General features: G+C 33.1%; 1 protein-coding gene across 6 annotated transcripts in view; it reads left to right on the top strand.

Annotated features, from left to right (window-relative positions):
- The window catches only part of NRIP1 (nuclear receptor interacting protein 1), an 87,226-nt gene that overhangs the window by 25,247 nt on the left and 34,155 nt on the right, over positions 1-27,824 (top strand). For 4 of the 6 annotated variants that reach the window (XM_016164048.2, XM_016164044.2, XM_016164045.2 and 1 more), the window contains exon 3: positions 16,685-16,808. The exons of the other annotated variants lie outside the window; for them this stretch is intronic. The gene's annotated coding sequence lies outside the window, so the exon portion shown is untranslated. The remainder of the gene's footprint in view (positions 1-16,684; positions 16,809-27,824) is intronic. 6 annotated transcript variants of the gene reach the window in all.

Below are 27,824 nucleotides of genomic sequence, written 5' to 3'. Positions count from 1 at the left end.
GTCTGTGTGAAGGTGAAATTATAGTGTGAGAAATTTGCACATTCTAAAGTGTGATACAAGTATTATAGTACTCAAACTGTATTTTGTTGAATATGTAAATTTCTTTGGCTTAACTTAGAGTGAAATATATAGAATGTTGTTTTAATGTTTTTTTACCTGAATAATGGCAAGATCGATTTAATGCTAGTTGAATGTTTACTATAATAAGTTTATTATCCATCTGACACAAGAAAGAAAATACAGATGCCTTTGTTGAAAGTAATAAATTACCTATTTGAAATGCAACAATTTAAAAGATGAAGAAATTTAGAAGTTTTTTTCATTTTCAAAATTAATTCTTAATTCTTCTTATTGAATTACATTAGGGTAAAATACAGTTTTTGAATGGCATCGTTTCACAGATTTCCATAAATTTCTGAAAGGTGACTCCATCCCTGTCAATTCTATTACCTAGGGCTATATAAAACTAAATAGCTTACCTGGCTAGTGGACGTTCTAAACAAGACTGAATTTTGTGATGATGAAAATATTTTTATTTGATTGGAGTATATAGACCCACTGCTAAGAGCAGTATAAGAATGGAATAAGTTTCTGACATTCAGACATTTTTTTTCCTCCCTTTAAAAACAAAATCTGGGTATCATGTGTATTAGGGTGGTAGCTGTAAATTAGTTCAAAGAAAGAGATGAGTTGAGGTTCAGGGAGGAAATGAGTTTCATAGAACCAGAATCTTAAACCATAAATACTGTCATCACATCAAGCAGGTCCTGAAAGTGTGGCAGGGCCCTTGTGGTCATTGTGTTTAAATGCTCAGATCTTGGTGACACAAAGTGGTAACAGGCAGAATTTGTAAGGAGGTGGCAATAATTGTAGTTTGTAAGTCTTCCTTACTCATAACAAAGTATGATGTGCAATTTGGATAATATTCTTTTGGCAGCTAAAGAGGAGTGGGAAATTAACTTTGTGTAGGCCACTCAGATATATTTAGGCAGTCGTTACACAAATCCCTTATTTTATGACCTAGGTCATAAAGTTTAGAAAAGATTTAGCCTTTTATTTTAATGATAATTAAAAAATTGATCCTTAGGTTTTTATTTTATATTATAGACTAAAATCCTGAAGGAAAATCTGTTTATCCTAACAGAAATGGTGTAACCTGAAGGTGAATGTTATTAAAGTTACTTTGAGAAATTTATTAAAGATATATGCATGGAGTTTGTTTTTATACTGAGTGTATGCTAATTTGCCATTTTCATAGTAATTTAGAATTAAGAAATAAAAAATATTTTCATTTTATTTAAGTACTCTCATGAGTTTTTGTTAAGAGTGAAAAACATTACAGTATTTGCTCAAAAGTCATGTACGGTTTAAATTTAATCTGGTGACCACAGAATGCTATTTTCCTAAAGTCATTTACAGTAGTATAACCTCTCTTCATCTTGTTTACTTTAATGTAAAATGGAGATTACCATGCTGACTTTTTCTTTTTTTATACCAAAATTGCTTGAAATGAATATATATGGCTTGTTTAAATCATTCAAGGTCTAGCATTTAGGCTTGCATCTGATAGGCTGATCATATGATTGATCACTAGTCATTCACTTGTAAGCTTGTAGTTTAAAAGAAAACATTGATTAGGCATAGGATTCCTGTTTTCTCCTGAGAGAAGCAGAAGTGATTATTTTGTTTCTTTGTTTTATTAAAAAAAATTAAATCAAAGGATATGTTACTCTTTGACCTCTTGTGTAGGTAACTAAGAGTAGCCACCATCAAGACCAGAGTTTTAACACTGTGGTGTATAAATTGCTGATCTTAGAATCATAAGGTTTTTATTTGAGCAGTAGCTTACCACACAGGCTCTTAGCAAATTATTTAACCTGAGCCTCAGTCTCTTGATCTGTTAAGATGAAGATGCAGCCTACATCACAGGAATATTATGCACAGGAAACGAGGAAATAAAGTTTGTTGTCACCATTGTAATGTTCTAGAAAGATAATGCATTTTTCTGTATTTTTCAGAATTCTGTATTTTTCAAAAGAAACAGAACAGTTTTTTGGATGACCACTGTTTTACTTGGTAGCACATCTTTCTAAGTTAGGACCTTTTCTTCCACACATTTTGCATTTTTCTTTCTTTGTATTCTGTTCCACTTTAAGAATTTTCACAAACCCCAAACATGCTTTTGAATTCCTTTCAAGTTTTGAATCAGTTAACATCTGCCACCTGCTGACCTAGTTCTATTCACTTCCTTCAACTCTCCTCTCCCCTTACACACTTGCTTGTTTTTGTTGGGTGATTAAACTGGCATTCATTTGATTTTTCTGAAGATCTGGATTAATACAGTTTTAGAAACAGCAGCTTCTGAAAGCATTTGAGCTATGAAGCAAGGTGCATAGGAGCTAGTAATACTATTCTTTTTTTTTCCCCTAGGGAAAACAGTTTTCGGAGAAAACAATAAAACCCCACACAGACTTGCTTTTTCTTTCATTGTAGAGCAGTTATAGTTTTTTAAAGTGAGTTCTGCCTACATATTCAGTTTAAAAATGTTCTCAGTGTAAACTATAAGTTTGTGAAATGACTCACCACATATGCAAGCACTTCAAAACTTAATTACTATTTGAATTTTTATAGTTTTGTAGTTTTTTTGCTGACTGTAAGAAAATAAAAGATCTACTGCCAGTTCTTACTGGGTCAAAATTTATTTTTAATATATCAACATTTCCTCAGCTTTTTTGATATTTATAAAAGTCCTAGAGATTTTCCTGCAAAAAGATTTAACAGGCTTTGTTCTAGTAAGGAGAATTCAGAATGTTTATGCTGGTAGTAGTAAAAGCAGTGTAGTTGGTGAATTTGTTAATAGAAATTACCAGAAGCTAGACTACCCTAGAGATGTATTTTTATTTAAAGAGACTAGTGGGAGACATCAAGAACTAGTGTGTCTTCATCATAGCTCTAGGTGCAGAAAATTTGACCAGTGGTTTGGAAACAGGCTTAGTTTTTTGTGAAGTGTCAGAGGACAAGTTGCCCAAGTCATTGAGCCTGATGCATTGGTGGTTATATTGTAGTGGTTTGTGGAATGCATTACAATAGGGCACTGACATGAATTTGAATCCTGAGTCTACCCCCTTACTTGTTGTATGACTTTGGGCAAGTCACTCCATCGCTCTGAGCCTTACTTCACTCATCTGTAAAGTTATATAATATCTATTTTATAGATAACAATTAAGCGAGATAATAAATGACAACACTGTCAATACTGTCATTTGCTTGCCATCCCATTAATAAAAGTTAATCATAATAGCTGGGATTTAATCTTCCAAATAGTTATTTTAAAAACTTGTATTCCATGTTGCAAGTTATTGAGGTTTAAAAATATCTTTGAAGTTTCTTAAAAAAATCTTTAGGAAATCAGTGTAGAATCGAAACAGTTGTTTACAGGTAAATTGAACTGAATATGACAAGGATTGAGACTCTGGTTTTGAACAAATGTGAATCCTAACTCTGCTGCTTACTTAGTAATTGCTGACTTTGGGTTAATCATCTTGCCTTCTAAGGCTCAGTGTTCTCATTTGTAAAATGAGAATAACTTTATAGGGTTGTTTGGAGAATTAAAGGAATTAAATCATAGAAAGCACTTAATGCAGTTCCTGGCACATACTGCACAGGTAAGCTTTAGTTATTCTTGTTAATCCATAGATACCCTTTTGGACATGGCCTTGAGTACTTGAGGGAAATATAATTCAGGATTTTTGATGTAATGATTAATGTTGGAATTTGGGGATTAAATATATATTTTTTTCATTTCTATAATGCTTATCTAATTGACTTACATTCAGAATCTTATCAAAATAGTACTTAATTTATCTTTTGTAAAAACAGATTTTTACATTGAATCTAATATGGCATGACTGTTTCTGTGTCCCCTCAAAATTCATATGTTGAAACTCTAATCCCCCACAGCGATGGTTTTAGGAGGTGAGCTCCACCTTCATGATTGGAATTAATGCCCTTATTTTAAAAAGACCTGAGAGAGAACCCTTTCTCTTTCTGCTATGTGAAGCATAGTAAAAAGATGACTGTCTATGAGCCAGAAAGCCAGATTCTTACCAGACACACTGTCTGCCTGCACTTTCATCTTGGACTTCCTATTCTGCAAAATTGTAAATTTCTGTTGTTTATAAGCCACCCAGTCCATGGTATTCTGTTCTAAAAGCCTGCCTGGACTAATACAGCATTTGTTTGTTTGTTTGTTTGTTTTTGTCATTCTATGGCTCTCTACTTTTCATCCAGTCTTTATTCATGCATCTGCTTTCCCTCCTGCTCATTTTCTGTATGTAGAATAACCCAAAGAAGAAATGGGCAGAGCAGGAGGAAGTAAGGAAGAGAGGTATGTGAGGTCAATAGATAGTCAGCCTTACTGTGATCAGATATACTCTCAGGACTAAAGGTCTTAGTTTAATTGATTCATGACTACTTTTTGAAGTTTTACCAGAAGAATAAATTTTATTGGTTTTGTTCACTACTTTAGAATATAGTGAGAAGACTTTAAAGGAAATCTCTACATTTCTCAGTGGCTTTTAATACTTTTTTTTTTGCAGAGTCATAATTTAGTAACTTTTCAAAATGACAGCTAATAAAATTGGTAATTAAATAGTTATATATTGTAGGTATTAAATATAGATTTAAGCTTATGCTATATAAAGTTAATTTTTTATATCCTCTATTTTGGGCTCCATTATGAGGAGGCACTGTGGTTTGGTAGTTGTTATACTGGGAGCTTGAGGAATTATAGTTTTGGATAGTAATAGTTTTGGCTTCGTTACTGATGTTTTGGCTTTGAGTTAAAAATCAAAACCTTAGAACTCCTAGCCCTTTGACTTAAACCATCAGTGACCCACAACCCCCTTCTTTTCTAATCTAAGATTACTTCAATGATCCAAGGAAGTGTCTCAGACTGATGAACGTACCCCTACCCTAGCTCCCTTCCTGTGTGTGTACACACACAAAGGAAACATAATTATTTATGTTTAACTTATCGCATCCTGATTTTATTTGGCCTTGGAACCTCTCCCATCCTTCCTTACCTAAACCCAACTTTCTCGCTCCTTCCCTTTCTTCCTTCTTTTGGATGAGCACTAATAGTTCTGTAGAACCTGATAGGCATATGTTGGTTTAGTGCATAATTTTATTATTTAAATTATTTTAAAGCTCTGTATCTGAACTTCCTTAGTTTTGGTCATATGTTTATTTTCAGTTCTTAATTAACAACAAACACTATTTATAAAATTATTCCTATGAAAAAATATGACTCACATTGAGAGATCTTGTTTTATTATCATATGACATGTTTATATAAAAGGAGAAAAACACCTGGCATCCATTTTCATTTTAGTTTGACTTAACACATTTTTGGACATTCAGTATATTTGAAATCTGTTTCTGTGATAATTAAAATATAAGTAATAGTAGACCTACTAAAATTGTTTAATTGTCATAATGATGTTAACAAGAATACACATAGGTATTTTCCATTTTTCTACTCTTCCATCTTGAGTGTTTTGACAGTGTCACTATTCATGGTTGTAGTATGGCCATTTTTCCATGGTACTTCGTTTTTTAGATGAGGAAAACATTTCCTAGTAAACTTCATTGGCCATAATTATATCATATGGCTGTGCCTAAACCCTTGATTGACAGAGTAAATATTACTTGCCATAGTGGCTTGACTTAATCAGGATTCACCTCCTAAGGGGAAGAGGGTGAGCATTACTGACAGCAAATAAGGAAGTGGGAGGTGTGTCTTTGAGAGGGCTACCACAGTGTCTTTCACAGTTTTGTTAATTTCTGCAAACTGTCTTATGAGATCATAAAATATGGGCAGTGATGCCATGTTTCATTCACTGTATATATATATTTTAAGTGCTTACAGTATTCTGCTGCTCTTACTGAGGATAGAGCAGGGAAAAAAATACTGCCCTCTTGGAGCTTATTATGTTACTGGTGAGATATCCAAATAAGATAAAGCAATTCAATTTTATGGTATCTTTTGACAAGTGCTAAATAAATTTCGAAGCAGAGAATGGAGCATGGAAGATCTAGGCATTGACAGGGTGCATGAAATTTTAGATTATGTGCAGGGGGTGTGTCACTAAGAAGATTACTTGCATAAAGGTTGAGTTGGTGAGGGAGTTAGTGATACACATATCTGGGGAGAAGAGTATTCTAGTCAAAAGCCCCATGGATGGAGTGGGGTGAATGGAGGAGAATCACAGGAAGTGAGGTGGAGTGGGGGGCTATTAGACAGTTTTAAACAGAGCAGTGACTCATTATAATATGTTCACAGAATTACTTTAGCAGTTGTGTTAAAAAGGCCGAAGGTCATTAAAAACGGAAGCAAGGAAAGCAGTTAGGAGGCTGTTAATCCAGGAGAGATGGTGATAACTTTAATGGGACAATGAGGAGTAGTTGGATTCTGGATACTTCCAAGGCAAAGCGCACAGCCTTTGCTGATGAATCATAGTTGGGCTGTGAGAGGAGGTTGGAAGGGAGGCACCTAGAATGGCAGCCAGGTTTTTGGCCTGAGCATTTAGAAGAATAGAGTTGATATTATCTGAGATTAGGAAGAATAGGACTGAATGTAACATGTCAGTAACTGATGTTAAATTTGAGAATATTGACATGTTAAATTTGAGATGTCAAACAATTGAATATAGAAATATTTCTTGAGGACAGAACAATATATTTTTCAAAAGGACGAGATTTGCCATTAATAATTGAAAATGTCTCTTAAAAGTGTATAAATTCAAAAAACAACAACAATAAGGAGAAAATAGGTAATGGGGAAATAAACTGTTATATGGGGAGGGATATTTTATGTTCCATTGAACAAATACAGGGAAACAGGAAATAATTTTAAAATAGAGTATTCAAAGAAGCATTTATATACCAAGCATTTATTTAGTGCCTACTATATTCTACTTTCAAAAATTGCATATTAAGCATATTTATTCTTTGGATTAATACTTCATTTTTGAAGCCCTAAACCTTGTTAAAAATATACATAAGAAAAGAAATATACCAGAAGGACTTCTTATATGTCTCTTTACTCTGTGACATGATGCAGTGATCCCTCTAAAGGACATGCATAGTTAACAGCTAGGTTATCTTCCCTCACCCCAACTTCCTTAGTATTGTGCAGCCTATAATTAATGCTCTAGCATATTATTCAATAGCTACCCAAGGCAAGAAAAAGAATTGCTACAATATATCTTATGTGATATATTGTATATGTGATATCTTATACAATGCCTGTGTGTGTGTGTGTACACACATATATGTCAGGATGAGTGGCTTTTCTTTTGAAGAGGAGTTAGCCCAAAATACCTTTGAACCAGATTTTTGTACTCATTTGTGTATAACAAGGATTCAGAATGTAGCTAAGATTTTTAAATCTGTATACATCACATAAAATGCTGAGATCACCTCATAAAGTACCTCTCATAGGTACTCAAATATTTAGATAGAAAATTTTTTTTAGAACATCATTAACATTTCTAATTTATTTAAAAACTTTAAAAATATTACACTGCATGAAGTAGGCATTGCTTGATAATTTGTGCCCTACTTATAATTTCAAATTGAGAAAATTGAGTTATAATTGTATTGTCAGATAAAATAACTCAAATAAATATAAGGATTTATTTATTGGGCAAAGGTATGTTGCTTTTTAAAATGGTTTAGTCTTTTCTCATCACACTTTTGGACAATCAGGGTTAATATAGGACCGCTGGCTTATATGACCAGTGAAGGGTAAAGTTTATATTTAGAGGGGAAATACCATTTGTTCAGAACCCGTGTATATTGAATTACTTCAGTTTGCCTGTTTCTTAAGTAATTTTTACAAAATGACCATCCTCCCATGAGAGAGTTCTGCAAATTTGCAGTAATTAAGCAAGCATTTATACTAGTTTTATCTGAGACCAGATTGAGTAGATATGAATTAGCCTCAATTGTTGATTGACCAAGCTATAAGTTTTTATCTACACGTCTACTGTCAAGTTCTTTGGAGTGCATCTCTTTTTATACTCCTTTGTTTTTGTTTTTTAAAAAGTGGAGTTAGGAAAATCTGTTGCCTGGGTTTTAGCATTTATTCATGTGTGCAAATTATTAAAAGATGCTTATCTAAAAAATATTGTCAAAATAAAATTGATATGCCACAATATAGCAGCTTATATTTTATTATATAAACAGGACTATATTTAAGTCATGAAGTGCAATTTTAAAATGATCTCCCAAGAACCCACCCACCATATGGAACCAGAACTTTACTAATAAAGTTGTATCTATCAGTATGTGCCTCTCCTGTAATGCCTTTGCCCCACCACCCTCCCTGACCCTCTTATTCTTCAATTTTGTATTAATCATTTGCTTTCTTTTTAGTAATAACTGATTTTATTATGTGGATCTTTAAATAATATGCTGTTTAATTTTTACTTTTTAAGTTTTGTAAAAATGATAGCATTCTGTAAGTAGTCTCAGACTTATTTTTAATTTCATTGTGGTAGTTTTATATTTGTTATATGTAGTTGTTCATTTACTTCACTGCTGAGTAATATTCCATTGTATGAATTTACTTATCCTGTTGATGGATATGTGGGTTATTGTTGGGTGTTTTTGTTTGCTCATTTTGTTTGTTTTTGATGTACTGATGTACATCAATACATCACTGCTGTAATGATGTACTAAGACATCAAAACAGATACCTCTGTGTGTATAGCTATCATATATACATATATATGTATATATGATATTTATCTACATATATACATATATATACACACACACATACGTGTGTGTGTGTATATATATATCAAGAATTGCAAATGTCATTGTTCTTTTATGTGTGTTCTGGTGCATATGTCCAAAATTCTAGGGTATATACCTAAGAGTAGAAGTGTAGAGACTATCCAGTTATACGAGATAATGCCAAATTATTTTCCATAGTCATTGTACCAGTTTACATTCCACTATAATATATCAGAAGCTCCCATTGAGCCATTATCATTACCAAAACTTGAAAGTGTCAGGCTTCTTAAGTTTTCCCAATATAGTGGCTGCAAAATGGCATCTTATTGTGATCTTAATTGTTAATGAGGTTGAACATATTTTCATGTGATTACTTTCCATTGGTATTTTTCGTTCACAGAATGCTTATTTATGTCTTTTCTTCATTATGTACCTAAACTATGCATTAAATAAATTTATTTTTTATAATTTTAAGTTTTAATAACACAGAAAAGTTGCAAGTACAATAAAGAGGAAAATTTTTCTCCTGAAGATTTGATTTGATGCCCCATCACCCTTGAATAAACGACTGTATTTCCTACAAAGATAAACCACAATAAAACCATCAAAATCAGGAAATTAACATTGATGCATTACTACTGTCAAATCTTCATATCTCATTCAGTTTTCACCTGTCATCCCAATAATGTCCTTTATAGCAAGAGAATCCAGTTTAGAATCACACCTTACATTTTAATTATCACTTCTTTTCATTTGCCTTCAATATGGAACAATTCTTGAGTCTTTTTTTTTTTTTTTTTTTTTTTTTTGACTTTCAATACCTTGGCACTTTTTAAGATTCCTTAGGCCAGTTATTTGGTAGAAGAATGTCTCTGCCTTTAATATTATTTGCTGTTTCCTAAGGATTAGATGCAAGTTACAGATACTTAATTGACAATATCACAGATGTCTTTTTGTAGCTTATCAGGTGGCACACAATTTTCATTTTGACCCATTATTGGTGATGTTCATTAGGATTATTTGATTAAGATGGTATCTGCCATGTTTCTCTACTGTGAAATTACTCATTTCCCACTGTATTTAATAATTATTTTGTGTTGAGAGACTTTGAAATTATGTAAACATCTCCTACCTGATCAAACTTTTATTCCATTAATTAAGTTGTATCATACGAGTTTGTGATTTTGTATTTTATTCGGTAAGCTATAATCAGTTACTGTCGTTACTTATTTTGAGCTCATCTTGACCTGATTTGGCCAGTGGGATCCTTTTCAAGTTGGCTTCTGTGTTCTTTTTTCTTTTTAATTAAAAAAATTTTTTGATTACAGTTGATACACAATATTGTATTAGTTTCAGGTCTCCAACATAGCGATGGGGCATTTATGTAACTTATGAAGTGATCACCTACCTGGGCTTCTGTATTCTTTTGACCTGTCATTCATCAGACAGTCATACTGCTACCTCCAATTTCATTCTCATACTATAGAGTTAAATTACATTTTCTCTCTAACAAGAGAAACTTGCCTACCATTACCTACATTTATTTACTTGTTTGATCAGTTTCACCGTATGTAATCAATCTGCCATATCTGTTGCACTCCCCGCTCCATTTAACAAATTCTGTTTGAGCTCCAAAGACCCTTCATGTAGAAGCCCTCTCACTCTACTTGGATTCCTACATTATACAACATGGCACATCTTTTTTTATGAGCACCCTCATCCCTCTGCTCATGCATTGACACACATTGTTGGACCACTGCCATGTAAATAAAGTCCCGCTCACCCCAAACCACCTTTCCAGAGCTTGGGCTCAGACACCCACACCACATTGTTTCCTCCACTCTCCCACAGACTGCATTATTATGGTTGGGCTCTGACACCCTTTATTAGGGATAACCCCTTTGTGTTTTGCCCATCCTTAAAATAAATGTTATAGGATGCTCATGCCCTCTCCCTCCCCCTTCTCTCCCTCTCTCTCTCTTTCTCCGGATACCAAGATTTTGGGGGGCCAGTGTGCTTCGTGGTGTTGTAGGTAATCTTTTCATTTTTTCCTTTTTTATATTTGTTGAGAATGGAAGTTTTTAATTATAGTGCAGTTGAATTTATTCATACTTTAGAGTGAGTCTTTTCTATGTCTTAAGAAAGTTTTCTGTGCTCTGAGGTATAAAAATAGTCATGTTTTATTTAGAAAATATTTCCTTCTGTACTTAAAACATTAATCCCTCTGAAACTTATTTTGTATATGTTATACAATAGGAATCTTATTTCTTCCCCCCCCCCCCCACAAATGAGTAACCATTTGTTTCAGCATTATTGACTGAGTCTTTGGTGATCTGCAATCAATTTTTGTTAAATATCATTTTTCATATGTGTGAAGATTTGTATCTTCTCCAACAGTCAAATTTGTCTCTTTTCTAGGAGCTCACTAACTTAATTGATACAGTTTTAAAGCAAATCTCAGTATAGGTAGGGCAAGATCCCTACCATATTCTTTTTCTAGGTCATGGCTTTTCTTTTACGGGCTTTTGCTGCTTTATTATACGTTTTAGAATCAATTTGTAAACTTTTTCGATTTTGATTGTTATTGCATTAAATGTACTGGTTCAATTTGGGGAGAATTGTCATTTTATGATATTGTCTATCAAGACTATAGTGTGTCATCCTGCTTATTTAGGTTGTATTTAATGTCTTTCTATATATTTTCCCCATACATCACTTGCAGTATTTGCAAGTTACTTTTAATCTTCATGTATGTTTTATTGTTGGATATTTTTAAAGTGTTATTTTCTATTCGTTACTAATGTATAAAAATGTCGATTTTTAAAAAAAGTGACATATTCAGCCACAATGACTTGAATACTAACAAACCTGCTCAGATAAATGGGAGACATGCTTATAAGCAAATAAATCAAATTAGAAGTCCACACTTGCACCCTGAAATTACTTTTGATGTTTTAATAAATACCAGGTGAAAAGACTTTATTATTTTTATAGCTTTATTGAGATATAATTCATACACAGTGAAATTCACTCATTCAGTGTGTTCTTTATAGTCACACAGGTGTGTAATCAACACCACCATCTAATTTTTTAACATTTTCATGACCCTAAAAAGGAGCCTCATAACCCATCAGGATTCATTCTCCATTCCCTTCCTCCCCCACGCCAGTCCTAGGCAACTACTGATGTACTGTCTTTGAATTTGCCTTTTCTAGATATTTCACATAAATGCAATTCTATGGAACATGTTTTGTTTTGTTGTTTTGTTTTGTTTTGTTTTGTTTGTGATTAGCTTTCTTCACTCAGCATAATAATTTTTAATGTTCATCTGTGTTATAGCATGTATCACTACTTTCTTTTTATGGTTGAATAACATTCCATTGTGTTGGACAAATCATTTTGTTTATCCATTCATTATTATCAGTTGATGGACTCTTAGGTTGTTTCCAGTTTTGGCTGTTACAAGTAACGCTGTTATGAGCATTCATATACAGATTTTTGTATAGACATAAGTTTTCATTTCCCTTCTGTTTATACCTAGGAGTAAGAATTTCTGGGTTATATGGTAACTATATATTTAAGGAAGTGTCAAATTGTTTTTCTTAGTGTTTGTACCCTTTTACATTCCTATCAGCTGTGTGTGAGAGAGGTGAATAGTCATCTTAAATCTACTTTTTCATTCTCTAAAGAATAATGTTATGTGTTAGGTTCATCTTAAATTATTATTTTAAATAATGAGAGAGATGACAACTTATTTTCATCAGATTCATTTTAAAGCAATTCTGTATTGAGCATATCTTTTTAATTTTTTTACAGCCTTATTGAGGTATAATTTACATACCATACAGTTCATCCATTTTAAGTGTTCAGTATGATGATTTTAAGTCAATTTATTCAGATGTGCTACCATCACCCCAGTCCAGTGTTAGAACATTTTCATCACTCTCATGTGTTCCTTCATGCTCATTGCGATCAATTTCTGCTCCCTTCTGTCCTAGGAGATGATCTACTTTCCTTCCCTGTAAATTTGGCTTTTCTAGACATTTCATATATAAATTTAATTATGGTCTTTTGTACCTAGCTTCTTTCATTAATCATTATGTGTCTGAGATTCATCCTTGTTGCGTGAATTATTTTGTGGTTTTGTTTTGTTTTGTTTTTGGTTACCGCTTTATGCTTCTCCCTTCATCATTTGATGGCTATTTGGATTGTTTACAGTTTTTGACTATTATGATTGATGCTGCTATTACCATTTGTTTTCATTTCTCTTGTTTAAATATCTAAGAGTAAAATTTCTGGGTCATGTGGTTAAATGTATAATTGTATATTTAACATTTTAAGAAACTACCATACTGTTTTCCAAAATGGCTGTGCCAGTTTACATTCTCATCAACATTGGATGAGAATTTCAGTTTCTCCCTGTCTTCCCCAACCTTTGAAATTTTTACTCATTATGTTTTATATGCATTTCTCTAATAGGTAATGATGAGCATCTTTTTGTGGGTTTACTAAACATTCATGTCTCTTTGGTAAAATGTCTTCAGATCTTTAGCCCATTTTTTAAAATCATTTTTTATTTTTATCCTTGAGGTCGAAGAGTTTTAATTTGCTGGCTACCATTTCTTTATTATGTATGCGATTTGCACATATTTTCTCCCGTTCTGGAGCTTATCTGAACTAAATTATGTCTTCTGAAGAAGTTGATGAAGTCCACAATTTTTAAATTTTTTTAAATAGATTGCACTTTTGTTTTTCATAGTTCAGAAATTTTTTCCTAACCTAAGGTCACACGCTTTTATTCCTATGTCTTCTAGAAGTTTTGGAGTTTTACTTTTTACAATTCAAACTATGGTCCATTTTGAATTATCATTTTTGGGTGTTTTAAGAGAAAGGTGTTTATTTGTTTATGCATGTGAATAGCCAACTGTTCCAGCACCATTTATTAAAAAGACTATTCTTTCCCCATTGAATTGCCATGACACATTTGTCAAAAATCAAATGACCATGAATGTGAGAGTTTATTTTGGCTTCTTTATCCTGTTTCATTATCTGTATCTTGATTTCTATGCCAGTATCACACTACGAAGGTTATTATAGCTTTATAACTTTATGGTAAGTTTTGAAAGTAGGTAGTTTAAGTAAGTCCTGTAACTTTAATCTTCTTTTTCAAAATTTTTCAAAACATAAATTGTGGGTTCTGGTGATTTTTAATTCTTCACATGGAAAATGTCGACTCTTGAACTTCGTGTACCATTGCCAAGTGTTTTTCACTGCTCGAATTGAGACCATTGTAGGTGGTAGTACTAGAGAAAAGTCAGAATTTATATTCTTGAGAACTACCAAAGCTCTCTTCGTTTGAAGGAAAATATGCCACTTTAAGCTCTTATTAGGTTTGTAATTCGGGGCAACTTAAACTCAGTTTCGTTGTCTATAAAATAGAGATGCGATGATCATATATAAAGGGCTTAGCAAAATGTGTGACACATAGTAACTTCCTCAGTAAATGAGATCTATCATTACCTTCAAGTCTCATAGGAGTCCTGGGAGTGTTGGTAATAGTGGTAGGTGTAAAGTTTCCTTATGCTTCAAGGCCTATCACCAGATACTGACCAATTCAATAATGTTCCTCTAAAGATGGTTACTCTTGTCAAGAGTTGATTGTTTTCTTCACTGAATATGCTCTATTTGGAGGTTGTTTCTTATCTACAAACATATCAAAAAAGATGTGGCCCAAAAGGTAGTATTTTAAAATACTGTTAAGTTAGATATTTTGACATCAACTTGTAGGTCACTGTTTACAGCATTCATAAATGTAGTTATGATTATTTTCTTTTTACAACTTTAAAATAAAAGATGATACCTTTGTTTTTTTTCCAAGAAGGAAAGAATGTAATGGAAAACTGAACAGTTACATTCTACTTGAATTTCAGTGGTTTAATAAGTCATGTTGACAAGGGGCAAGATGCGTTTGCCTTGGGTATAGCTTCCAAAGTTGGGTACTGGGAATTTAGAAAATTAGCAAGGCTTATGGCACACTCTAATAGGAATACTAATCTGATTGCAAATATAGTTATTTGTAAGTTCTTGTGTAAATCACTGCCTTCCAGTTACAAGTAATCAGGAAAAGGTATTGTTCCCTACTCTTTAGAATTCCTATCAGAATTTATAGTCAAGGCCCAGTGTGAGTCCAAGATCTATAATTTTGGGGAATGACACTTCACAGCCCTGTTCATTGTCTGTTTCCACTCTAGAAAATGGGATAATATGTTCTCTGCTTGTTTCACTGAGTTATGAAGATCAAATTAGGTCATGTTCATGAAAGTACTTTGTAACTTGTAAAGCATGTGTTTTACTAATTATTATTCCAGTTCATCCTGTCAGACTTGCCCTTTTGTCTACTCTTTGGTACGTTGTTGTTGGGGGTGACATGATAGATAGCCCAGAATTCTGTAATATGTACCAAACTGCTTCTTAGGAGTACTTGTTTTCTACTTGTGCTAGAGAGTGCATAGTGTGGACTGTTGCTATTTTTATCCTTTAATATGTTTCATTTATTACAAAAGCAATATATGTTTATTGTAAAGAAACAAAATATAACTCAGCAAAAAGAAAAAATAAAAAAATTACCTCTAAATGCATAAATAATTGCCGCATTTATTTTTCTATACACTTGAAACAAATTCAATTATACTGAACATAAATGTTGTTTTCTGCTTTTATCACTTAATATATAATGGTTATCTAGTATCTATCTCACTATAATTTATTTAACTAGTTCCAAACTTTTTGATATTTAATGGCTTTTTTAAATTTTTACTATTAGAAATAATGCATATAACATTTTTATGGCTAAATATTTGTACATATTGCCATTTTTTTCCCCAATAGGATAATTGCTAGACTTAGAATTGCTACATAGACACATACATTGTAAGAATTTTTTTTTTTTTTACAGCTTTATTGAGGTATAATTGACATATAATAAGTTGCATATATGTAAGGTTGCAGTTTGGTGAATTTTGACATACATTTACACCCATGAAACCATCACCACAATTGAGATAATGACCTTTTGTAATCCCTCCTTCCTTAATACCCAGGCAGCCACTGATCTGTTTTCTTTCCCTGTAGATTAATTTGCATTTTCTACAATTTTATGTAAATGGAATCACATACTGTGTTCCTTTTTTCTGGCTTCTTGCACTCAGCATAATTAATTTTGACATTTATCCATGTTGTTTATATCAATACTATATCCTTTTTGTTGCTGAAGAGTTAATATTCCATTGTAAGGACATACCATAATTTATTCATCTACTGATAGGTATTTGAGTTGTTCCTAATTTTTGGCTATTAAAAAATAAAGCTGCTTTGGACATTGGTGTATAAGTCTTTCTATGGACATAAGGCATTTGATATTTATTATAAATTTTGTGCTGGAAGGTTACATAGGTAGTATTTTGAAACAAAAGGCTTAAACTGTAGCTGTTTTTTTACTTCCTTTGGGGAGGAGGAGGCAGAATATACCTTTGGGAAGATTTAGAATTTTTATATGTAATTGAATTAATTTGATGGAAAAATTTGAAATTAACAAAGGTTAATGAGCATATCGTCATAGCAACTATAAACATTTTTTACAGTTTGCTTTTTGAAGCATCTACTTTTATCAAGTTAATGTATAGAAAGCAAAGATCCGTTGCTTCTCTTTAATGAACAATTTGTATTTCATAAACAATCCATATTTCTCTTGTGAAATGACTACTTCTACTTTGAGCTTGAACGAGGAAAAGATACTGGGAAAACTTTACAGAACTTTACAAAACACATTCCAGAATCTTATTTGGAATAGATGCCAAACTATCTTTTTTCTCTTCTTAAGATGCACTCTAGACTGAAGAAGGAGCAGGGAATCTGAAGACTCCAGATAACGTCAGAACTATTTTTCAACAGCCTTCTCAGTTTCCTTTCTCAGAAAGCAGAGACTCAAACCTTAGAGACAGATGGTGAGAATATTTTTTCTGAGTTTTTAAGGGTTAATCATTGTGATTTTAATATAGTTCAGATAGTCCTTTATTGGTTATAAATTAGCTTGTAATCATCAGATTTTTATTTTTTGTTTTACCTGTGCAAATTATTTCATTAGGTAATGTAGTTTTTTAAAAAAGTGAGTAAGATACAATCCTATATTTAAAGAACTTACCGGGAAAGGATAAATATAAATAAATATAAAACTAATAAATACAACATAATACAAAATAAATATAAAATAAATATTAATAAACACGTTTAATCAAACAGTAGAGGCTAAATGCCATAAAAAGATGCAAAAAATATTCTTGAGAATTTAAAATGTAGATTACTTCTGAAGAGGGAGGTTGGGAATCTTGAAATAAATAGTATTTGTGTTGATAATAATTTGATTTTTACTAAAAGCCAGAGAAAACACTGTTAATTCAAAACTCAAAATAACAGTCTAATTTCAGATAAAACGTTAATTATTGTGTTGAGGCAAGATAGAAGCATATTTGGTTATTGCGGGCTTATTATAGTCTAAGTCAATGATTACTTTTCGAATTAAATAAAATAGTTACCTCTCATAAGGCAAACATATTAACGTTTCTGAGAAATGATGAAATAATCTGATTAAGACAACTGGGTGAGCAATGCAACAGAAACAGATGACTAATTCTACTTGGATTAACACTCCTATTTTCTAGTATAGGTATAACCTATAATGAATTTCTCATGTCTTAAGCTCTTGGACTTATGCTGCGTATGCCTGGATGGAGGCACTCCAAATAAACTGGGAAAAGACACAGTGATTGATTATTGTGCTTATCAGTAGTGAAGAGTTTACTTTCAATTAGCTAGCTGAAAACTCTGGTCAGAAGAGAAAAAGCAGATACAATGTCCTAAACTTTTTTAATGGGCCATAATGTTTCAGAAGGTTCAGAAAGGCAGTTTTGAGCCAACTTTCTTCTTTTACTATAGGCATAATATGGTTGGCATAGTGATAGTACTCCTTTTTTTATTCACCATTTTGATTATATTCAGAAAACCTAATGATGAAATTTTTATTTTACTCATTCTACTTTTATTTTAATCACTCTGTGTATTCTTTCTTATAAAAGAAAGAAAATCTTTAAAACCTTTATCAAATAAAGACTATAAAAGTATTTGTAATTATTTGGTTGCTAGTCATTCTTCACATAGTCATGTATTATCTTCTCCAAAATTGAAATTTTAAATCAACCAGACTTATTTGTAAATAGTAAGTGTTCTTTCATTCAGGTATAATTATGTGTTTATGACTGTTTGATAGTGTAAAATCTGCTTTTATATTTAATGAACCACAGTTGATATTGAGTTCTAATTCTCAGCTTTTAATTTTGTTAAAATGAAAATTGTAACCATACATATTCTTTTTACTCGCAAGATATAGTTTGTTGTTGTTCTTAATTTGTCAACATGCTTGTTTTAGCAAATAACCAATGACAATGTACGACAGTTGAATAAATATGTCGTAGATAGATAGCTGGTAAATAAACATAGCCAATAAGTTGTCCTTGAAAATGATTAAATTTAGATCTTTCTCCCATATAGAAAAGGAGACAGATAATTTAGAATGTACAGCGAAGAACTTTGAAAGCATATAAAAATTAATTATTAATGATATATCACATTTAAAAATATTTCAGGACTTTAAATGTAAATATGTGAAGTGTATGTTTTCTAAAAAATGTTTTATTAAACAGTTCTATCCTTTGGATGAGCATCCCATAGTCACATAAGTTTGGAGAAAGTGAATCATATATAATCCTTTCAGTAAGACTTCTATTAGCGGAAAGAAGGAGTGTGTGTGTGTGTGTGCGCGCGCGTGCAGATCTCTCTCAGGAGACTTGCATTCAGTAGAATATATGGACTGAAGTAATATATTTCATGAGGTTTTATTATAGTTTATCATGTGGCTACATTCCAAAAATAGTTACATTTTGTATTTTGTGTAGTAACGTCCATCTGAATGAGAGGCCAAAGGGGGTGATTAGGAAAAAAAAAGCACAAGAATTTGATGAAATGAATATTGCAACCCTTAGAACACATGAAGTGTTTATAAAGCTTCTTAGTTTATTAGGCCAGATTTCTCTTGTTCACTTGTTAGTTTCCCATTTTGGAAGAAATAGTTATCTCATTTAACTAACAAAATAAAATCACCCTTTATTATATTTTATAAGACTCCATATACTTTCTATGCTCTGTTTATCTCAGTGTAATATTTATTAGCTAATTTTGATAAATATACAAAAAACAGTGACTAATGTAGGTGGAACTAGATAATTGACTAAATCAATTTAGCTTAACTACTTAAATTTACTCATTTTCTGACTTAAGTGGAGTTTTGCTTATTCTTTCTCATAATTTCTTACTGGGAAGAGTTCCTTATTTTACATTTTTTTCTAGTTCAACTAAATTGTTGATGACTGTTTTAACAGATGGCTTAAGTGCCAAAACTTTTGTGTCAGATATAGAAGAATCTGTCTAAAGAGACAAAAATGGCCAGGCATTCAGCTGGTTCTAACAGATTGGGTTAACAGGTTGGTAAAGTGGGTCTACGTGGAATGCCTTGCTCAAACTTTATAAAATACTCCTCAAAGCAATGTTTTTAATTTAAGAAATAACACTTTGAAAAAGTGTTTAAACTCCTACTCAAGATTTTCAGTGAAAACATGATACTAGTGAAACAATCAATCCAGATCTATCCAGAATCTTGGTGGGTCATTTTAGTTGGATTAATTGCCATAAATAATTTGTCTAAGTGATGTTTCCCTGGATTCATGGAAAACCTGGACAGCTGCTTAGCTCAAATAATTCATTGTTAGTTTCCAACATGGCTTCTTCCAACTACTCTTTAATTCTCTTCCCCATGGCCAACGTCTTCGTTCAGAGTTCATTTCTAATCTGGAGCACTTGTGCTGCTAAGTCTCTTATGTCCATGCTCCAGTCTCTCATAGCCATTAGATCTTCCTAAAATTCCAATTTTCTTGTGTCACTTCTCTGATCAAAATAATTCAGCAATCCCAATCACGTAATGACCATAGAGAAGTAACAGGTCTTCTTTAATCAATCCTAATTTACTGTTACAATAGAAAACACTAATATAATTAACTTTTTTGTGAATTTGATGTCTTCAGATAATTGATTTTTCTTAAGTCTTTTACTTAATATCTTAATTGCTATAACTAACAGCATTTGGGGGGGGGGAGATTTCTCACTGTGCCAAGCTTCCATGTCAACTCAGATGTTTTCTTCTCCCATGAAAGGTTTCAAATGAAATAATTAAAATAATTTTTAAAGGTTTTGATCAAAGTGTCAGTTCCCTTTCTCTTCTTACACAGACCGTGATTTTTTGCAGTTAAATTAACTGTGCCAAACCTAATATTCTCCTCGTTGCTCTGTGGTCTGTGGTTTGCACAACTGAAATAGTGCGATTCTGACAATAGAGTTTATTATGCATTTTATTTAGATAGCTAGAATTCCACTATTCTGGATGAGAGATATACTAATAATTTTTAAACCTCACTTATTTTCTTTTTTGCATCTACTTATAGGAAGATTGTCAATAGTAAAATTTATAGACTTCTAGCTTGACACCTTTATCTCTTGCCGTTGCCACTCCTCCTTCCTGCCATCTTGCCACTTATTTTCTAAGCTTCTCAAAATATCTGTAGTGAAGGACCACTTTTTGTTTTTGTTTTATTTTTTAAGTTAATTACTTTTATTATGTTTTTAGAAAGCTAACTGTGACAGATTGGAAATTAAGAAAAAGGTATATAAACTATAAGTCCCAATCTTTCATCATTAAATTAAACAGACATCTAATTACTTTATCAAATTCTATAAAAGCTTCTAATTACTTGCAGTTTTCATTTTTTGAGTAGATTACTTAAACATTCTAAAACAGTATATGCTGCTATGCTTCCCTTCTGGGGCTGCTGTTTCTCCCACTACCTAAAGGATGCTTTTTAGCTTCTTTTCCAATTGGCAAAAACTTGGTTATTGCTAGAGGCCAGTGTACATGCCACCTCAGTGGAGTGCCTTCACTAAGAAAAGTGTTCCCTGTCTTTTTACCCATCTCATTCCCCAGAATTGGCCCTTCAATACCTTTTCCACTTCATTCATTCCTTTTCTTATAGTAGTATCTCACTATCTTGCTGATTATATTTTTCCTGACAGGATTGTGAGCCCACTCACAGCTGGCTTATCACTTAGTTATCCTCTATCTTCAGCTTTTAACACAGAGCACCTTCTATATAAATATCTGTGGATTTGTTGTTTCTTGTATGGTAAATTCAGAATAGTAGTGACTGTGCAAAGATGGGAGTTATTTCATATCCGCTTAAGTCTACTGATCTTTTAAAAAAGATCATCTTTTCTTTTCCCACTTGGGTCTTGGAGAGATTTCTGCACAGAGAACAATATTTATCTGACCTAATTGTGTAAATTTTTGAAAATTAGAAACTAGAGATTTCATTTGAAGATTATAATCTCTTTAAGTAGACTTTGGTAGCAGCAGCAGTTTTCAAACTTTTTGGTCTCAGGACCCCTTTATACTCTTAATTATTGAGGACTCAAGAGAGCTGTTTATAACAGTCACATCAACCAATATTTACCATATTAGAAATATAAACTGAGAAAAATTTTTAAAGAATCCACAAGGATATATTCCATTAACCATCAGTACAGTGACACATACCATTTAGCCTCTGAACAACTCTACTGTACACTTATGAGATAAAGAGACGAAAAAGCAGATAACAGTTTAATGTTATGAAAGTAGGCTTGATCGCATGTGCCTCTTAAATGGATTATGGGCACCCTTGGGGGTCCATGGACCACACTTCGAGAACTGGTGCTTTACAGGAAATGACTTGTCTAATTGCCAAAAGAATAATTAATATTGTATATTTTCATTTCTGTAGTATTGTAATCTAGCTTTTGTGTTTGTGGATTAGTAAATTGTTGGGTTTTTAAAAAAATATCTGGAAGGCTTATCATATTACCCACCCTTCTATTAATGTCTAGACATAGAATGTGCTGGAACATATTACCAGTGTTGGCTTGGCAGCTATGAGACAGAGATGCTTACTCAAGAAGTCATTTTATTTGTGGATACTTGGTAAGGTCATTCCTAGTTGTGCGCTGTCAGTACCCTGGCTTTTAAGTGCTAGTCCTTTTAATGAGTTGTGAACCTCCAAATACTTCTCCTGTGATCATTCTTCTTACTCTAGGGGTTTTGGAGGTTTGGTCGTTTTCTTAATGATTTTCCAGAGTAACGCTTACTTATTCAGGAGCACTGAGAAGTCATCCCTTGGAAATCTTTGCTGCTTCTCTCCTTTGTTTGACCTTCCCCTCCACTTGCTTCAATCTGATCCCTGATGCTGGCTCTCCTTTTCTGAGAGTACAGTCTGCTCTTTGGCAGATAGTTGCTTGGCTCTACTGACTCCTGTTCTTTTTCACTCCCACCCTCTTACCTTGGCTGATACTCTGTTAAATTCTTTCTGAGGTCTTAGCAGGACAGTCAGTCCCTGTAGTATTTGACCACTCTCTTCAAGTTACATGAGTACTGGGTCTTCCCAGAGAGTTCTGGGAAAGCATCGTATACCTGTCAGCTACATGGGAATACCAAGATGGCTACTAGTCATCTTCATTCACTGACAGCACAATGTTATTTTTACTCATGGTCTTTTGAATATGTGTTGGTGTCATCGTATGAGCTGTAATTTCGGGGTTTATCATTATAAGTGATAAAATGGAAGCCCAAAACCGATAAAATCTTGGAGACTTTTTATTTTTTAATTTTGCATCCTAACATAGTTTGCATTCAATAAATGGCTGAGTTATTTTACTCTCATTAGTGGTTTTTGATGAAACTCTTAGCTGTGGCAACCACATTATGGTTTAAGCCAGACCTCTCCCTTTATCTTATAGCCAAGGGAAAAATGCTGTCACACCATTCTGAAAAGGTACATGTTGCTTCCTTAATAAGCAAAATCCTTTCCTGATACTTAATGAAGATTATTTTTTGAAATGTCAGATATTCAGATCTCCAATAGAATCTGATTCTGCCTCTTTTTTAAATTGCCTCTACAAGAGTTCTTAGTTTTCTTTAAATTTTGTACCTCATGTCAACTTAGTGTTTTACAAACATAAGCTTAAGATACAGTAATTATCTTCATCATTTTTTGAGTTAATAAATCTATTTAAAATACCTTGTTTTATAACACTTTTTGTTATACAAATTGCTTTCTAATATTCAAACCAGCCTTCAGAGTTATCTTTTTCTTCGACTCTCCGTCCCTTGCCTTATTTTGACAGTTTTCTTCTCTTTACTAATGCATCTCAATTTCTTCTCTCCAAATCATTAACAACTCTACAGCTTCTGTTTTTGTTTTTTAACATGCATTTAATCATATCATTGCCCATAATCTTTCCACTGCCTACCAAATAAAGGCCAGCTTCTTGGCACAGGCTTGATTCAAAGTCCTTGGTCCCAATTGTGTTTGGAGCCTAATCTCTAGTCATGTTGGACCACCCCCTTCCTGTATCACACTCAGCTCTTCCCTCCCTTTGAGTGCTATTTCTGTAACCTAAAATGGCTGTCATTCTCTTCTGCGCGTAATCATTTTTAACCATCACTGACCACCACCTAGAGCACGTACACACACATAAACTAAAAACCTAGTTACTGCTCACTCCGTGTCCCTAGAGCACTTTTTACAGACTGTGGCCTTAACATTTAGCACAGTAAATACTCCTGTCTCCTTTTGTATAATGACTAAAGAATTTACATGTACTACTCACCCTCACCTGTTACCTGTTTACGAGGTATTACTTTACCCTTTTCCTGTCCCATTCAAGAAGGCATTTCTGAATTCGAGTGAAAATGTGGTTGTTATTTAGCATAGTCTTGAATTTACTTATTTTTCTTAAAGGGATAATTTGCAACCTATTGGACTTTAATAAATTTTACACCTCACTAAATACTCTTTACAACGCTAATCATGACATGCGTTGTAGCTGATGATGACTAATTAACATGTTATAGATGAAAATACACTGATTTTAGAATATTGCATTTTGAGTATCATAGTGGTTCGTTTTCCTAGACTATTTCTTGAGAGCTATAGCTACTAAATTAAACTTTGAGAGCATTGCCAGGGAAGAGTCATACCCTCCGCTGACTTTAATATGTTCTTTTGGTCCTCTTTTGGTCCATACATTGGAAATACTACAGCACAATAACAGAATGTCATGCTGATTTCTTATAACAAGACTGAGATTGCTTGCTCTTTTTTACATAGGTTCCCTTTCTCTGTATTCTGATTCTTTCCCCCCTCTTAACAGTGTATATATCCTGTTAGGAATAAAGAATTTAGTAAACGTATGATGTAGTTTTTATTACCTGCCGTAATTTTAGTGAGCTATATGTAATATGTGTGAAGTTTGTGATTTAACCAGCTAAAAGCTTATTCTTAAAAAAAATGAAGTTAATGTTAATGGAAATATTTCCTTATGTAACCTATAGCTAGATATGCTGCAAATCCAAAGATAACAACTAGAGCTTTAAGTTGTATGTTCACTCTACGAAAATATGGTCAAGAAAAAATTGCACCTGAATTCTTCAGTTAGCTCAATGGGAGTGTTAAGTTTTGAGTACTAATAGCAACTCCATCCTTTGTGATTTCTTGCTTACATAATTGGCTATGAAAGAGTGTTTTTAGGGAAACCATCTCTCCAGAATGATTGTGATTTGTTTTATTCTGCTTGGGAAGGGTTAAGAGGAGACAACATCCTGTCAAAGACCTTGTTTTTAATTTTGCTTCTCACACTGGCACAGATCCTGCTAAGAGCAGCCCAGATTAGTTCAGAAAACCTTTGAAGAGATTTAAGATGTCCTTCAGCCAGTTTGAAGGTTTTTGTCTTGCAAATCCAGTACAAGGGCGCCTGCAGGCATCTCGACCCTTGCTGTGCTGCTGATGTAGCTCAAGGTCACACTAACCCGCCCTGTGACATTCAGCAACAAAAAATTATGCGGTGAAACTGCTTCAGCATTCAGCTAACCAACAACTTCCTTTAGTGAGGAACTGAGGAAGAAGTCTTTTTCCCCCCCTTTTTCTTTTTTTGGGGGCTCTGTGAATTTTTGCTATAGGAAATAATCCCGGATTTCTGGTGTGTGTGATGACAAGGTCATTTCTTAATTAGAACACATGTAAAGAACAAAGCTAAATGGCTTCAAAACAGCTTTGTAGTTGATGGAGAGGATTTAAATTATTTAAAGAGATAGTCACCCTTGTATGATGGAAGCTGAATTCTGAAGGCATTAACTCTTTCATTTCTTTCTGCTTGCCATTTCTTTGAATTCTTTATGTCTGACTTTAGAAGGTTGCATTCTAAATTGAAGAAAACTTAGAAATGCCCTTTTTTTAAAAGTGAAAATTATAAATCAAATTCTTAGATAAACTTTTAATGGAGAATTATTCTCCTCATGATATTTATCTCCTAGAAATTTTATCTAATGGCTTAACTAGGAAATAGGAATCATAAACTTTTCCTTCTGGTAACTGATTCATTTATAATGTGTTGGAGAAGGATGAACAAAATGCTTCGTTACTGCCTCACCTTCTCTTCCTCAGTTTTACCCATTTGTGATTTAGAATCCTAGTTAAGCAATTTACCCCTGCTTCTTTAGAAATTATACCACATAGCATTCAGATTTCTCAACTTTTAAAGAAGCGATGTAGGGAGGACGCATGCTTTTTTCTAAGGTAAAAAATGTCAATTTAGTTTGAAATGGACTTTAAAAAAGTTGTTTCTGAATATATATAACTTTGATAAGGCACAAGGAAACTATGTCCATAAACACTTAATAGCCATATTGGATTCTCTCTCTTTTGTGCAGCTCGGTTTCCTCATTTTGTTCCTCCTTTGTTGCCTGCAGTGCTAACTATCAGGCCTTAGTTGGACAGAGTCCAAGTAAATTGGCTTTCTATGCTTGAGACTCCATAGGATTGGAGCAGAATAATCTAAAAGAGTAATTTTATAGTTGATATTTTCATTATGTATATCAATATAGAAGCACACATTGCAGTGTTTTTTTATACACAGAATCACATCGTGTAGAAAATTTAACTTCAACATTATGGTATTAGCATAACAGTTTTCTCAGAATTCATACTCAGTTGCTTTCCTAAAGAGATGTTTCCCTGTAAGTGTGACTAAAATAGAATCAGGGCCAGTACTTTATGAAGATAGATACTGTTTTAAGTGTGATTATTTGAACTGACATTTTGGATTTTTTGATCCACACTTAAATTTGATGGGATAACATGATAGATTGCATTAAGAACAATTTAGAATTAAATAGACTTTTTAGTCTGAAGGATTTTCCTCCTGACGAGAAACAATTTATTTGGGTCCTCCATGAAAAGTAAAAAGGTATATACACTTTTAGGTTATGAGTGTAAAAACCTTAAAGGATTTTAGGTTTGCAAAAAGAAAACGCTGGAGGGGAAATCTATATGCAAGGAAATGATTAGTGTGATTCTGTGCATCCCTGTCCTTGCCTGGAGTGTGGTATGCCCTTATGTCATGTATGACCCAGGCTCACCTGCTAGTAATTTCTAATTTACTGTCCTAATTCATCGATTTGTTATCACTAATTGTTCTTCATTTACTTCTGTGTAGTTTCCAGTACCTAAAGGGTTGAAAGGTTGCTGTAATTGGCACCCGCAGCTGCTCTTTCTTTTGACAGGGGATAATTTTGCAGCCTATGCTTTGTGTGACAGCTGCCTAATTGGGCATTCTCCCCTTGTAGCAAGCCTGCCTCCTCCAGCCTCCCTGCTGACAAATGGTGGTGGATTATAGATGAGGACACGCTGACCCATTCGACCTTGCTGAGACAGCGGGAAGGGGCCTCCTGCTACTCGAGGGAAGCTTTAGGTCATTTAGAGGACAAGGTCATGAGCCAGGTGGGGAAATGACATGATATCACATGACAGTAGCCTGATGACATGGTCAGTGTGTCAAGGACAAAAGCATCAGTATCGATTAAACATGATTGCAATACTTCATTGAAGTCCCTAGTATTTCTTAATTGTTTCTGCTCAGTTTTTTTTTGTTTGTTTTTAAGAAAGTACAAAATAAGACACATATTATAGCAGTGTTAAAGCAGTTGTATACATGAAAATAGAGCTGGTTTAGAAGCCTCCTCATAAGTTTCTCCAGTTATGTATTTTGTTCTTAATCATTGCCTAGTTTGCAGCCCCTTGATTATCAGTACTTTTTAAGAGTTATTTGAAAATTAAGGCAAGCAAATTAAAATGAGGTAATGTGTGCTCTTAAAAAATATTTTAACAACTTCTGTCATAATCTTAGTCTTTCATATTTTGAATAAAGTAAAAATAAACCATCAAAAATGGTTAATTGAAAGGAACCTCCAAACAGGATTTATAAGATCAGATATACCACCATGCTACCATAATTATGAAATGTTAAAGGTTTTTTATTTTTTTTTTAACATAATTTTTGAAACCTGAAAATATTTTTTAAATAGCTTGGGGTTATACTTAATGTAAAATCTTCAAGATAAGTGAAAATCTTTTGGACATCTTTTCATCACTGGTAATGTACATGCTTTTCTTGAAGAAGTGGACTTGAGCTATTAAATTACGGTACCTTTTTTAAGTGGAAAATCTTAAGAATCCTTGCTGAATTTATTAACACTATGTTAATACTTGAAAGTATAAGTCCATGTAAACTGTATTGGATAATCAAATTTAGAAAGATGCTTTGTTTTGAAAAGTGAACAGTTTAATGCACAGAATACTGATCATGTTTCTCATTTCTGGAAAAACATAATTATTGTTGGGCACTGTTGGATATAAGCCCTCAGTTCAACAGGAGGTAATGTTATGCTCCCGAGATAAAAAAAAAAAAACTATCAGTGGTAAAGTGTGATGAAT

This window comes from Rousettus aegyptiacus, unplaced genomic scaffold, assembly GCF_014176215.1.
Source record: "Rousettus aegyptiacus isolate mRouAeg1 unplaced genomic scaffold, mRouAeg1.p scaffold_m13_p_4, whole genome shotgun sequence".
NCBI classification, from domain to species: domain Eukaryota; kingdom Metazoa; phylum Chordata; class Mammalia; order Chiroptera; family Pteropodidae; genus Rousettus; species Rousettus aegyptiacus.
The sequence above is the reverse complement of the archived record's forward strand: the minus strand, read 5'-3'. Positions and strand labels throughout refer to the sequence as shown.